The sequence below is a fragment of the Octopus sinensis genome, linkage group LG10 (genome assembly GCF_006345805.1).
Source record: "Octopus sinensis linkage group LG10, ASM634580v1, whole genome shotgun sequence".
Classification (NCBI taxonomy): Eukaryota; Metazoa; Mollusca; class Cephalopoda; order Octopoda; family Octopodidae; genus Octopus; species Octopus sinensis.
In genome coordinates, this window is record NC_043006.1 from 45,778,298 (window position 1) to 45,793,782 (window position 15,485).

Sequence of the window (15,485 nt, forward strand, 5' to 3'; positions counted from 1 at the left end):
TTTGTAAAAGATACTGGATATAGAACACAATAATAGCCTCATGCATGAAACGCTATGTGGTTTACATGCACTTACGTAAATATATCAAAACACACAAATATACACATGCATACCATGTATTACTGTTTATATTTTCATATTTACCAACCTTCTTCTCTCTCTCTCTTTTTCTCTTTCTTTTCTTCTTAATCTCCATATAAGATAATTAGTATAAACTTGCTGCTGGCTATAGATTAGATCTCTTTATCTGTGGTATACCAACTGATAAATCAATGAAGAGGATATTAGATTTTGTTGCTGCTGCTGCTGCTGTTGTTGTTGTTGTTGTGTTTTAACCCCAGGTTAACTTTCACTGGTTGAAGCCATTCCAGGCATGGCTGGTCCATTTATTTCTCTAGGTATTTGGAGCCTGGTGCAGCCATCTGGTTCACCAGTCCTCAGTCAAATCGTCCAACCCATGCTAGCATGGAAAGAGGACGTTAAATGATGATGATGATGATCATCATCATCATGAACCCAGAAACACATTATCAAATGTGTCCTTTTTCTGTGACATAAGAATGTGATCTGAAGGAGATTTGGCTGCTATTTCTAGCTGATCGAATGACCTCATAGTGACTCTTTCAGGGCTTCATTTTTCTTCTTCTTTTTGCTGTTGCTATTATTGTCAGCTTTGAACTTTTATTTACTATTTAACAAGTAAACATCAGGTAAGAGACAGAGGTGGAGGTGGAAAGTTATCCCCCTTCTTCGTCTTCTTCCCCATCGCTTTCTCTTTCTCACACATAGACCACTACTAAGCAGTTTTTCCTTATCATCTGGTCGAGGAGGACATCACTTCCTTTAAGAGAACATTTCATAATAATGCTCTATCCACTTCTGAGTCCCACTTTACGATAACATTTACTGCATAACTTTGTCTCAATCATTATCTCCCTCCGTCTCTCTCTGTACACACACACACACACACACACACAAATCACGTGTCTGGTAAGACTCATTTTTGAATATCAAAAAAGAAAAAATTTGATATTGCCTTATATAGGCACAGGCTTGGCAAGAAGTTTACTTCCCAACCACATAGTTCCAGGTTCAACAGAGTGGCGTCATTCGATGGCTAAAACGATGCAAAGCGCATTGTGACCAGTGATGTGTAACATTTGATGATCACATGTGCTATTTATTACCCAATGAGCCATTTTTTTAAGACAGTAGGATTGATTTGGCTGTTATTTCTAGCAGATGAAGCACCCATGTAAAGCAGTGGTTCCCAAACTTTTTTGAGCTGCTGCCCCCTTGACACCCAGGTCACATTCCTATCACTCCCCCCCTGCCCCCCACAGATATAGACCACTTTCTGCAACAAATTCAAAATAACTGTATTTTAACAAATAAAACTTAAACCTAATTAACAATTTCCTTTTACATCTATTCCCCCCATTTTGGCCACCCCATTATCATCCCAATTTTCTTCAACGCCCCTGGATCTTTCCACCACCCGCCTTGGGAACCACTGTTGTAAAGTTTCATGTATGTCATTTTGGCCATTTTGGGGGGTGGGGTGGGGAGGGTGCAGCGTTGTAGTTGGTGTATATTCTATGATGAAGTGTGGAAATTAGGTTATATTTTATAGTGTAATAGGGGCAATTAGAATATTTTGTATATGTGACAGTTAATGTATGTTTTACTATCGGATCTATCTGTATTATGATCAAAATAGTTTCTGTTAGATGTAATAATAAAAGTAAGATTGACTTTTTTATTATATAACTAGCAGTATAGCCCGGCGTTGCTCGGGTTTGTTGCAACCCTTTAGAATTGGAATTTTTGGAAAGTAAAAATTTTGCATTATGTAGCTTGTTATTCTCTTTAAGTGAACAATTCCAGTGAGGTTGGCTTTGTTTTTCTTTCTTGAGATCAATAAACTTAGAAACAACATTTATTGGTGCTGACTCAGTTGACTATCTTTCCCTCCTCCACATATTCTTTGCCTAATAAATGCCAATATAAGAAATCCTTATTAAAAATTCTATCACATGATCAAAAATCTTGGTACTACCACATTTCTGACTATAACTTCTGTCAAATTCTTTCCTCTAAGGGGGTAAAAATGAAATTCTTGTGGGTAGTGAGGACTCATTAGACATAAGTAAAATTATATAAAAAACAATTCTTTACATTATTTACATTTGACAGATATTTGTCCTCATCTTGTTTGTTGTTAACATAACGTTTCGGCTGGTATACCCTCCAGCCTTCTTCAGGTGTCTCGGGGAAATTTCGAACTTGGGTTCTCATTTCTAAGGTATTTTTCAATGTTGTTATTATTATTGTTCAGGTCACCGCTTGGAATCGAACTCAGGTTAGTAGCCCGCGCTCTTAACCACTACGTCATATGCCCGTGGGATATTTATAAATATCCATCGAATGTAAATAATTCCTCATCTCTCAAATATAGAGCTGTATTAAAAAAACATGTTGCTATGACAGAAATTTTTCTTCAGGCAACACTGCCTTTGTCCAATGTAATGGACATGTAAATAAATTCATATAAATAGATTCAATAAACCTTTTAATTCAAAGAATCTATGATTTTCTTCCTTTTAAATCAAGGGGGTAATTGGTTAAAAACTTCCCCAACCTCTGCTCTAAGTTTTCTCTTTATTGCTGTTAGACTATCTAGAGAGGTGGTTCTTAACCAGGGTCCACGTAAGATTTTTGGGAGTTCACACTTGCAAAATAGTAAATTGTGGACCCACAGCAGTATCTAATCTTTTACTTGTTTCAGTCATGTGACTGTGGCCATGCTGGAGCACTGCCTTTAGTCAAGCAAATCGACCCCAGGACTTATTCTTTGTAAGCCTAGTACTTATTCTATCAGTGTCTTTTGCCAAACCACTAAGTTACTGGGATGTAAACACACCAGCATTGGTTGTCAAGCGATGTTGGTGGGGACAAACACTAGACACACAAACATATATATGACAAGCTTCTTTCACTTTCTGTCTACCAAATCCACTCACAAAGCTTTGGTCAGCCCGAGGCTATAGTAGAAGACACTTGCTCAAGGTGTCACACAGTGGGACTGAACCCGGAACCATGTGGTTGGTAAGCAAGCTACTTACCACACAGCCAAGTATATTAAGCGTCCATGAATAAATTTTGGGTTTAGCTGTATTTATTGCAAGAAACGACTAAGTTTCTTTCTCTAATGTTTTACATAATTCAACCTATACAAGTTGATGTATGAAATGCAAAATAGGAATTTTTAAAGAAGTATCTATAAAACTAGTTTTTAAGCATTGAATCAATATAGGGGTCCACCAGAATAAAATAGTAATAAAAGGGGCCCATAGATAGATAAAAAATGGTTGAAAACCACTGATCTAGAGTTTCTCTCTTTCCGTTCTATATCAGAACAGAAATGATTATATATCACAAATGAGAAGTGCCAAGCATCTTAACCAAACCAAGATTTACTTGGATTAGCATGCAATGGATAAATAGCCTTAATTCCTCTGGCATTCTCTGGGTATAGTTGGCAACCCAGGACAAAGTTTGGTAACTGCCATTGCAATTATTCTGGTGATGTTATGTATGTGGTTTATAAAATCTCAGATTAAAAAGTGTGGGTGGGTATAAATTTCCTACTGCTTACCTTCTGACAGCTTAGTCATTGACAAGACACTCTTGTCATATTATGTACTTTGGTGGGATTATACAAATGGTAGACAGGTTGGGATTGTCTGGGGTGTTACACAATTTAGTTTAAATTTCTAAACTTACATATTTTAACGCATTCCTTTGGCAAATGAAGCTTGCTATAATGTATGTGTTTTATAGATATTTGTTAGTCTTTTATGTAATTTGCTTTTGAAGTTTCTGCTTAGAATCTAGATAGCTTTTTGAAATAAAGTAGTAGTAGTAGTAGGTCCTTTTCCTGTAGGCACAAAGCCTGAAATTTTTGTGGAGAAAGGACCAGTCGATTACATCGACCCCTACACCACCACCAGAGTTCAACTGGTACTTATTTTATTGGCCCTGTTAAGATGAAAGGCAAAGTCAACCTCAGCAGAATTTGAACTCTGAATGTAAAGCCAGAAATGCTGCTGCATTCATCCTGCAAACAGTTCTGCTAGCTCACTGCCTTAACAACAACAACAACAATAATAATAATGGTTTCAGATTTAGTCGAGCAAATTGACCCCAAGACTTATTCTTTGTGAGCCTAGTACTTATTTCATCGGTCTCTTTTGCCGAACTGCTAAGTTACTGGGACGTAAACACACCAGCATCGGTTGTCAAGTAATGTTGGGGTAACAAATACACACATATATATACATATATACAACAGGCTTCTTTCAGTTTCCGTCTACCAAATCCACTCACAAGGCTTTGGTTGGCCCGAGGCTATAGTAGAAGACACTTACCCAAGGTGCCACGCAGTGGGATTGAACCCGGAACCATGTGATTCGTAAGCATGTTACTTACCACACAGCCACTCTTACGCCTTATATAATTATTGTTATTATTATCTCTATCCCTGTCTGCCCTCCTCACATTTTTCTAAACTCACCTCCTCCCCACCCATTCTGTCCCCCTGTCTATATTCTCTTTTTGATTCACCTTCTTCTACCTTGAGACTAACTCTAACACTTGGTCACCACAATCTCTCGTTATATAATGCAGGGTTACTATGTATCTCCTCTATAACAAAACATCTGTCCCTCATATTTTATTCTCTTAACACCTGGCATAAAACCACTTCCCTTTCCACTATACTCCCACTCCTACTCAGTCAGTGGTGGGGTTGGTGTGCTTTTTCTTTTGGGTTCTTTGTCTTGCAAGTAATCTGGTGACCTCACTTGTGTTGGTGCCAGAAAAAATAAACAAGCACCCAGTATACTCTATAAAGTGGTTGACTTTAGGAAGGGCATCCATCTTTTTGGATCCTGTGAAGCTGTCCAACATGTGTCAGCATGGAAGACAGATATTAAACGATGATGATATGTGCATACAAAATATAATTTCCATAACAACTCTTAATGTTGATGCCCGCAAACAACAAAGTGGGTATACTTAATGATTATGAAGCCTATCTTAATTAATTTATCTGATTTTAAAACTTTGATTTTTGTTCTAAAAACCGACACCACCACCACTACAATAGTAACGACCACCAACACTGCTACCACCACCATCATCATTATCGTCATCTATATAGTGTTGAGTTTAGTTTAGAATTCTGATATGGATTTTTACAAGTGTTTTGAAGCGATTCTTTCTAGCTATCTCAGACTTTTGGCTAATTCTTCTATTGATATTCTTTAGTGGTTTCAAACCAGCAATTCTCTGCCACTTTTACAAACTTTTTCCCTCTATATATTTCTCTCTCCCACTTAAAGCAATGCAGATCTCCGAACTTCTCTTCCACCTCCACAGACCTATAACACAAGATTTTTATCTGTAGGCCAGACAGATCCACTGAAAATATTTCTGCTCTAAATATCACATTTATAAGTTCTAGCCTCAGTTTTTATTGTTTTTATATATATATATATCATCATCATCATCATCGTCGTTTAACGTCCGTTCTCCATGCTAGCATGGGTTGGACGGTTCGACCGGGGTTCTGGGAAGCCAGAAGGCTGCACCAGGCTCCAGTCTAATTTGGCAATGTTTCTACAGCTGGATGCCCTTCCTAACGCCATATATATATATACAATGTTATGAATGGTGAATTTTCTTTTTCTTTTTATATCTTTGTTTAAAAATTATTTTGTGTCTCACCTAAATCATCTCAAAACACTCAATGTAAGGACGATGCAGTTGTTGCAATCAGTCAGCGCCATAGTTGAACTTATAATTATTTCAAAGGCATTCCAGTCATGGCCACCCTGCCTTTATTTCAGACTGAGCATATTTAGGACCACATTAACAGTGTGTTCCTCCTTTTCCTTTTTACTTTTATAATGGATTGAAATTGTTTAACCCCTTTGACCCCAATCTGTCTGAGAACGTTCCTGGCTTTATGATATAAAATTCCTAACTTAATCCTTTAGTATTCAGATTATCCTGTGAAATATTTTGCTTTTAAATTTTCTGTGTTTTGAATTAATCATGCATTAATCTCATAGCTTCATAATGTCAATGGTGTGATTGTTTATTTTTAAAATGACATTGTAGGGTAGGTTCAAGAGGCCAGATCTCTTTTACTTGTTTCAGTCATTTGACTGCAGCCATGCTGGAGCACTGCCTTTAGTCGAACAAATCGACCTCAGGACTTATTCTTTGTAAGCCTAGTATTTATTCTATCGGTCTATTTTGCCAAACTGCTAAGTTACGGGAACGTAAACACACAAGCATCAGTTGTCAAGCGATGTTGGGGGACAAACACAGACACACATACATATATATATATATATATATATATTATATATATATATATATATATATATATATATATAGATAGATAGATAGATATAGGTACTGTGAATTTAGAGTGAATACTTGATAAGTGTAAGCACCTGTATATGCCAGATAGTGGCATATATGTATATATATATATATATATATCTACATATATATGACAGGCTTCGTTCAGTTTCCTTCTCCCAAATCCACTCACAAGGCTTTGGTTGACCCGAGGCTATAGTAGAAAACACTTGCCCAAGGTGCCACGCAGTGAGACCGAACCTGGAACCATGTGGTTGATAAGCAAGCTACTTACCACACAGCTACTCCTGTGCCTATCTAGCCAGTTTGAACATAAACCAGGTAGAATATTTGAGCCAGATGTGACCAGTTTAAGTGCTAAACGATGAAAGTGATCTCAGTTAAAACCTTCCTTAAAAATTTGATGCCAGTTTATGTTCTAAACACCAGCTTAAATAATGACAAACTTATTTTACAAATTTCGTCATTGTCATCATTTAGCATCCACTTTCCATGCCGGCATGGGTTAGACCTGTGGTTCCCAAAGTGGGTGATATTGCCTCTTTGGGGCTGGTGAAAAGATCCAGTGGGTGGAGGGGCATTGAAGAAAATTGGGAGGATAATGGGGTGGCCAAAATGTGGGGATAGATGTAAAAGAAAAAATATTAATAGATTAATTAGGTTTAAGTTTTGTTTGTGAAGTCCAGTTGTTTTGAATTTGCTGCAGAAAGTGGTCTATTTTTGTGGTGGGGAGGGTTGGAGAGGACGCTAGGAATGTGACTCGGGTACCAAGGGGGTGGCAGCCCACAAAATTTTGGGAACCACTGGATTAGACGATTTGACTGAAACTGGTAAGCTGGAGAGCTGCATCAGGTTCCAATATGATTTGGCATGGTTTCTATAGTTGGATGCCCTTCATAACGCCAAGCACTCCAAGAGTGTAATGGGTGCTTTTTACATGCTAGCTATGTGACACTGGCATTGACCACAATAGCGATTTCACCTGGCTTGACAAATCCTCCCAAGCATGGCACACTGACAAAAGTCTCAGTCACTTATCACCTCTGTGAGGCCCAACATTTGAAAGGTGCTTTTTATGTGCCTCCAGCATGGGGGCCTGTTATGTAACACCAGCATCAGCCATTACTTATGGTTTCATCTGGCTTAACGGGTCAGTAACCAAAAGACTATAGTGATCTAAATTAAACCTTTCCATTAAAATTTCATGCCAATTTATGTTCTAAACACCAGATTAAATAATGACAAAGTTATTTCCTTAACATTATTTACATTCAACGGATATTTGTCCTCATCTTGTTTGTTGTTAACATAACGTTTCAGCTGGTATACCCTCCAGCCTTCTTCAGGTGTCTTGGGGAAATTTCAAACCTGGGTTCTCATTTCCATGGTATTTTTCGATGTTGTTGTTATTATTATTATTGTTCAGGTCACTGCTTGGAATCGAACTCGGAATCTTGGGGTTAGTAGACCGAGCTCTTAACCACTACGCCATATGACTGTGTTTCTACAGAAACAAAAGGGTTAAACAAGATTTGGCTGATGTCACTAACAGGTTAAAAGGCATTGTAGAAGCTCCTTTGTTAGATTGTAGAGGAAAGTGTAGTGTGCAAAAAAATGCTCCCCTTCCCCGCTTGGCACACAAGTTGTTGATAATTACCTAAGTTCTTTAGAAATTATGATGATATTAATTAAATTGATTGATATTATAAATATGTTGACATTTTCATAGAAAACTAATGATCTGTAAATGTGAATATAAAATTATAAAAGGAAAAGTGTAAAGCTTTCTGAATAATGGCGATGACAACAGGTGTGTGTGTACTTTCAGGGGCTTGTAACTATCAAAACAAAGGCAACTCCACAAGGCCTTGTCTTGCACTAAAAAGCTGTATGTTTATGAGATGAGGTGGTTTGGGGTTCATTCCCAGTGTGGCACTTTGGGCAAGTGTCTTTTACTATAGCCCCAGGCCTACCACTAAATGAATTTGGTAGCTGGAACTATGAGGAAGCCCACTGTGCGTCTGTGTCTGTGTCGTGTTTGTCCCCTTACCACTTCATGACAACTGGTGTTGGTTTGTTTATGTCCCTGTTACTTATCGTGTTTGTCCCCCAATACTTCATGATAACTGGTGTTGGTTTGTTTATGTCCCTGTTACTTAGCAGTTTATAGATACCAGACTTTAGTAATGAAGCATCAGGGTTGATTCGTTTGTCTAAACCTTTCAAAGGTGGTGCCCCAGCATGGCTGCAGCCCAATGACTAAAGCAAGTAAAAGACAAAGGATAAAATATAAAATGAAATAGGGAACTAAAAGATTTGGGCTCTGTGATTGAGAAATGCCAGACAAGCTCCCACCACTACCACACACACACACACACATACAATGTTAATGCCAACTTGATCTCATTGACACTATTAATACACACACACACTTCTGTTTTTATTTCTAACCTTGTTCACTTTGAGCAATGGTTTTCAACCTTTTTTTTTATATCTATGGATCTCTCTGATTACTATTTTATTCTGGTGGGCCCCTATAGCTATTCAATTTTTAAAAGCTAATTTTATAGATAATTCTTTCAAAATTCTTATTTTGTTCATCACACAATCACTTGTGCAGGCGAGTCTAGGACAGTTACGCGCCATGGACAATAACCCTTATAAGGACAACAAATAGTGCCCCAGGGCAAACATCACAATTGCACCTCCCCCCAACCAAAAAGTGGGTTAGCGCATGCCTTTTGCGAGGTCAAGTAAGAACATCTATTCTGTGATGTGGAGTGGATGGTGATATGCAAAACAAACCATACCTGAAAAGGCTTAAAAATATTTTTTAATGGCTTAATTTGAAAATGATCTTGGCCAAAATTGTGCCCATCCCCCATCAGAGTGGCACCCAGGGCATGTGCCCTGCTTGCCCCACCCTAGCTACACCTTTGCATCTTAGATGCCTCATCCTTATGGCCCTGAGTCTGTACTATGACATATTCGATCTTATGCCTATAGTTTGGTTGTAGATGCTTCCAAGAAATTTAATATCTGCTCCTAGTATCTCTTCTCAGAATAGCAAATTGCAATTACCAAATCATGTTCCTTTCTGTTGCCTGAAAAGATAGGTGCATAAAGATTATGATCTCAAACAAAACACAATTTGGAAGACAAGTGTTATACCAGTTCTTCTAAATGGCTTTGAAACCTAGTGTATTTTCTGGCACATAAGCGAGTATAGTACATAGTATAAACATGTAGTGTAAACATTCAATCATTGTCACAGTCTTTCCAAATCCTGCTGCATGTCACATGGAATTTTTGATCCTCCAAAGTTGCTCTTTCTTTGGCTGTAAACTTTTGTCTGACAAATTTGACTTAGTGTATTTTCGGGCATCTAAAGCACACCAAGTACCCAAGCTGAATATCTCATGTATAGGAACCATGGAGATTTAGACTGATACCCTTCAGTAAGCTATTATGGTAGGCTAGCTTACAATACTTGCTTTAACACTGCCAAATATCGTCACTGACCTTCACCATTACCAATATTTACTCTTTTACTTCAGTCATTTGACTGTGGCCATGCTGGAGCACCACCTTTAGTCGAGCAAATCGACCCTAGGACTTATTCTTTGTAAGCCTAGTACTTATTCTATCAGTCTCTTTTGCTGAACTACTAGGATACTTGGATGTAAACACACCAACATCGGTTGTCAAGCAATGTTGGGGGAACACACACATACATATGTATATATATACACATATACGATCGGCTTCTTTCAGTTTCTGTTTACCAAATCCACTCACTAGGCTTTGGTCAGCCCAAGGCTATAGTAGAAGACACTTGCCCAAGGTGCCACGCAGTGGGACTGAACCCAGAACCATGTGGTTTGTAAGCAAGCTACTTACCACACTGGGCTTACAAAGAATAAGTCCCGGGGTCGATTTGCTCGACTAAAGGCAGTGCTCCAGTATGGCCACAGTCAAATGACTGAAACGAGTAAAAGAGAGAGAGTACATAATCTTGTGGATCCACAGTTAAATCTGCTGGGCAATCATTATCATCCGCCAAGGATTCCTGACAGTTATATATATGGCTATGTGATAAAGAAGTTTGCTTCTCAACCATGTGGTCTTAGGTTCAGTCCCACGGCATGGCACCTTGGGCAAATGTCTTCTATAATAGCACCAGGCTGACCAAAGCCTTGTGAGTGGATTTGGTGGATGGAAACTGAAAGAAGCCCATCATGTTTGTTTGTTTGTGTGTGTGTAATGGTGTTTAGATATTACATAATAGTTGTAAATGAGCATCATCATCATCATCATCATTCAAGTAAGTTTTTTCATATCCAGTCTTCCGTGAAAAGCATGTCTGACTGTAAGGGAAATAATACCTGACTTGAAAACAGGTGAAGGTTGGCTACAGGAAGAGCACCCAGCTGTAGGAAATTTTTCCTCAATAAACTCCATCTGACCCATACAAGAAAAGTGGATATTAAATAATGGTGATATGTATGTATACACATATACACAAATATACGTTCATATTTGTCTGTGTGGGTGGCATTTTTAGTACCCAATATACATTATTAGTAAAATCAAGTCTTTTGTAATTAGATACTTAAAGAAAAGCTAAACATTTTCTCCATCATGTCCTATAAATCTGTTTGGAATTTGAATGTAAGAAACCATGCTGCTTTATCTGTATGTATTTGTATATTTCTCTCTCCTTGTGTGTGTGTGTGTGTGTGTGTGTGTGTGTGTGTGTGTGTGTGTGTGTGTGTGCGCGTATGGGGGTGGTATTTATAGTAAATAATCTTAAACAATAGAGGTCTGACATTTGTAATGAAATCAATGCTTAATCCATCATTTGAATAAAGTTGTACATGTGTGTGTATAAGAGAGAAAGAGAAAGTAAGTGTATATTACACATATCTATCTGTTACCTTTTACTTGTTTCAGCTGTTAGATTGTGGCCATGCTGGGGCACCACCTTGAAAAATTTTAGTTGAGCAAATTGTCTCAACCTTTTCAAAGGTTGGTACTTATTCTATAGATCTTTTTTGCCAAACTGCTAAGTTATGCAGATGTAAACACACCAACACTGGTTGTCAAGTGTTGATCACATGCACACACAATGGGCTTCTTTTAGTTTCCGTTGACCAAATGCCCTCACAAGGCTTTCATTGGCCCAAGGCTATAGTAGAACCAGGAGTACCAACCAATCAGAGTAGTGGACACAACAGGGTCCAAGCGGCCGAAGGCTAGCTGTTATCTGCTAGGGTTAAGGGCCGAAACTATGATGACGTCTGCCAAACACATGACGATTTAGTTGATCGTTAAGTTGATGAATGAGGTCCAGTACGGATTCCATCTGACCGTGTATGCTTTTCTATATATATATATATAGATAGATAGATAAATAGATAGATATATACATATATATATGGAAGAGAGAGAGGGATAACACTGATTTTCCAGGCACCGGGGGTCCAGAACCTTTTATAATCTGGACTAGTTTATGAACAGGAACTTCAGATTCCTGTGACCACCAAACTAGTACCTTGCATAATATAGTATTAATAAAATTGTATCATTTATACTAATGTACAAGTGCCTATATTTCATTGGGTTATTTGAGTAAAATTCATGTAAATTTAATATTTGTTTAACCATTTAGCATTTCAACTGGCCATATCCAGTCCAAATATTCTATCTGTTTTATGCTCAAGCCAGCTAAATTTGGCCCCTGACTTTTATCCTACAATGTCGTTCTAAAAATTTATAGTCATATCATCAAAATCTCTGAGCTATGAGGTAAAGGATGATTAATTAAAAACAATGTGAATAAATATACATTACATTTGACAGAGAAATCTGAATGTTAAAGGGTTAATTTAGAGAATGGAAATTGTAGTTGTGATACCTGTGCTGGTGGCACGTAAAAAGCACCATCTGAATGTGGCTAATGACAGCACCGCCTTGACTGGCTTCTGTACCGGTGGCACGTAAAAAGCCCCAACCGATTGTGGCCGTTTCCAGCCTCCCCTGGCACCTGTGCCGGTGGCATGTAAAAAGCACCCACTACACTCACGGAGTGGTTGGCGTTAGGAAGGGCATCCAGCTGTAGAAACACTGCCAGATCAAACTGGAGCCTGGTGCAGCCTCCTGGCTTCCCAGGCCCCGGTCGAACCGTCCAACCCATGCTAGCATGGAAAACGGATGTTAAATGATGATGATGATGATGATCTTCCTGGATCAGAAAAATCTGTTATCCGGAATGAGTATGGTACCACAAGTTCCATACGGTAAATCAATTTAGTACCTGTATGTATGTATGTATATATATATATATATATATATATATATATATATATATATATAATATATATATATATATATATATGTATTAGCTATTAGGTTCTAGGTGTTGTTTAAAAAATAAAACAACTGTTAATAGAAAGTGGTTAGGAACAATGTGGGATGAAGGTTGCATTATGGAGAGCTAGAAATCTGTTTGATATTAAATATTTTAGACAAGCCACAAGAAAATTGGTGTGGTGGGGATGTCAACTTATTATTTTGACTTTGTAAAGACCACCTGACAATCAAATAGGTCATGACCTCTGTCAAGTGAGTAGGAGTGGGGGTGGGGTGCAGGGATTGGGTGAAGGAAGCACTGAAGTAGATTTAAATATTCTGAAATTTCACCTACCTGATGGATAGAATATGTAACTAGTACAATTAATGATGGTAATTATGATGATTAAACTCACAGTTATGAGTTCTTTGCTTTTAAACACAAATGGATCAAAGTGTTTATTAACTTCTTAAATTACTAAATGAATTTCCTGTAATTAATTTTGTTTGTTTGTAATTCTCAACAGTTGCTCAGTGTCAAAATTCTATTTAGAATATGATTTTCCTACCATCAACCAGGTTCACCTTTATCCCTCTCTCTCTCTCTCTCTCTTAGTATCCCCAGACAGTAAAAATATTGAAACAAAAATGTAATAGTGACTAGTTATACATTTTTTATTTCTTCTCTTTTTTTAAAACAATATTAATATATCTATTACTTTTTGAAATTCTAATTAAAAAAAGAAAAGAAATAGCAGCAATTATATATATATATATATATACTTAAGAATTCTGGACATTTATAAAATAAAATAAACAACCACCATTTAAAAAAAAAAACTCTCCTTTTCAGTGGTATGTAGTTAATAATTTTGACTCTCTTAGTATTTAAGTATTGTGTTTGAGATGGCTCTTCTAGTCAGCACCATGTGATATGATTCAGCTTTTCAACTGACCTGTTGAGAAGGAGAGAAGATGAGGAGGCCTCCTGCTGGTAAGACAAACCTGATTGGTTCCTGCAAAGAGCCATCTTCAGGTAAGCTGGCCTGTTATAAATAGATTAATTGGTTTTTGGTTCCCTCTTTTACCTGCTATCTCTTACCTGAGAGGCCAGGCAGGCAACAATGTGTCGACTGCTTCTATATTGATAAAAAAGAAGGGGGAAAAAAACGGAGAAAGACCAAAAACACTACAATCACACACACATCCTAATGGATGGATTTGGAATTCACTTACCTTTTCTTTAATCTCATCTCATTTACCTGGATTGTTTCGTTGAAAACTTCTACAAACATGCAGCGGTAATACCTTGCTTTTTTTTGCGTTTTCTTTGTGTGTTTCGTTTTATATTTATCATTTTTTCCCCCTACTCTTTCACCATAAATTATATTTTGTAAAATTTACCATTTCGTTTTAGAACAGGTGGTGGTATTGGTTCAGTGAATAGCAAAATCGACCGGTCCCTGTTGTTCTATTTTGTCGATCTATGTAACTTTAAACATCCCGCATCATGAAATACATAGTGTTTGTCTGTGCTGGTCGGTGTTACTTGCTGCTACGACAATTCACCTTGGTAGCCTTTCTTATTTATTATTATTAGTTGTATTAGTGAGTTGTTTTTATCGTCTTTCCTGTAGTATCTTGTAGCGGTGTTCAACAAGAGAGATAGAAACATATATATATGTGTGTGTGTATGTATGTATATATATATATCTATCGAGAGAAGGAGAGAGAGAACCTAAAGTAGAATGTGCTCACTCGACCTATTTGTACCTACCTCCTCTTTCGTTTACACCTGACCAAAGTACACACTAGTCATCTCTCCCTTCCCCTCTCTCTTTTTTTTTTTGTTTGTTTGTAAGTTGTTTTTTTTTTCTTTCTCTTTCTCCTTTCATTGATAACAGGAAGTTTTGATGTGTGACTACTACTGCTATTACTACTCCTACCACCACAGGTACACACACATACGCCGAAAGAGATAGTGCGATTGAATTGTGTTCGTTGAGGAAAAATATTGTCCGCAAATTAATAGCAACTTCTTGAATACCTTCTCTTGCCAATTTTCTGTTATCTCTATCCCCACCCCCCAGCGCCCACTATCTCTATCCTTTGTAGTGTTTTAGCGATCACAGCCAAGGCCAGACTGGGGCACCGTCTTTGAAATATATGTATCGTATATCTAGACAAAGTCCAAATGTTTTCCTTTGAAATTAAACATTGTTGGCTTAAACTTTGAAAAGATTTGAGTAACTTTTTTTTACACACAAATACAATTGTGTCTACCTATCTATCTATCTATCTGTCTGTCTATCTGTCTGTCTATCTATCTATCTATCTGTCTATCTATCTACCTGTCTATTTATCTACCTGTCTATCTATCTATCTGTCTATCTATCTACCTGTCTATTTATCTACCTGTCTATCTATCTACCTGTCTATCTATCTACCTGTCTGTCTATCTATCTGTCTGTCTGTCTATCTATCTATCTGTCTGTCTATCTATCTATCTATATACATATCTATCTGTCTGTCTGTCTATGTATGTAATGTAAATATAGATAGATACACGCGATACCCGATTGAGCATACCTGTGGTCAAGGTGTTAGTTCTAGCTATAAACATCCTGTTTTATTTTTATCAGTGCCCTGAATAGACATTTTTATAGACATTTAGCTCT

General features: G+C 37.5%; 1 protein-coding gene and 1 long non-coding RNA gene across 9 annotated transcripts in view; one reads left to right on the forward strand and one right to left on the reverse strand.

The window, feature by feature from the left end:
* The window catches only part of LOC115216354, a 396,571-nt gene that overhangs the window by 317,219 nt on the left and 63,867 nt on the right, over positions 1 to 15,485 (forward strand). The window contains exon 1 of one of the 8 annotated variants that reach the window (XM_036506612.1): positions 13,658 to 14,108. The exons of the other annotated variants lie outside the window; for them this stretch is intronic. The gene's annotated coding sequence lies outside the window, so the exon portion shown is untranslated. Of the gene's footprint in view, positions 1 to 13,657; positions 14,109 to 15,485 lie in introns of those variants that run through there. 8 annotated transcript variants of the gene reach the window in all.
* On the reverse strand, positions 9,272 to 14,593 carry LOC118765118. Its single transcript, XR_005000965.1, has 2 exons — positions 14,044 to 14,593; positions 9,272 to 9,560 (listed from the first exon to the last, which is right to left on the reverse strand). It is a non-coding gene; the product is annotated as an uncharacterized LOC118765118 (long non-coding RNA).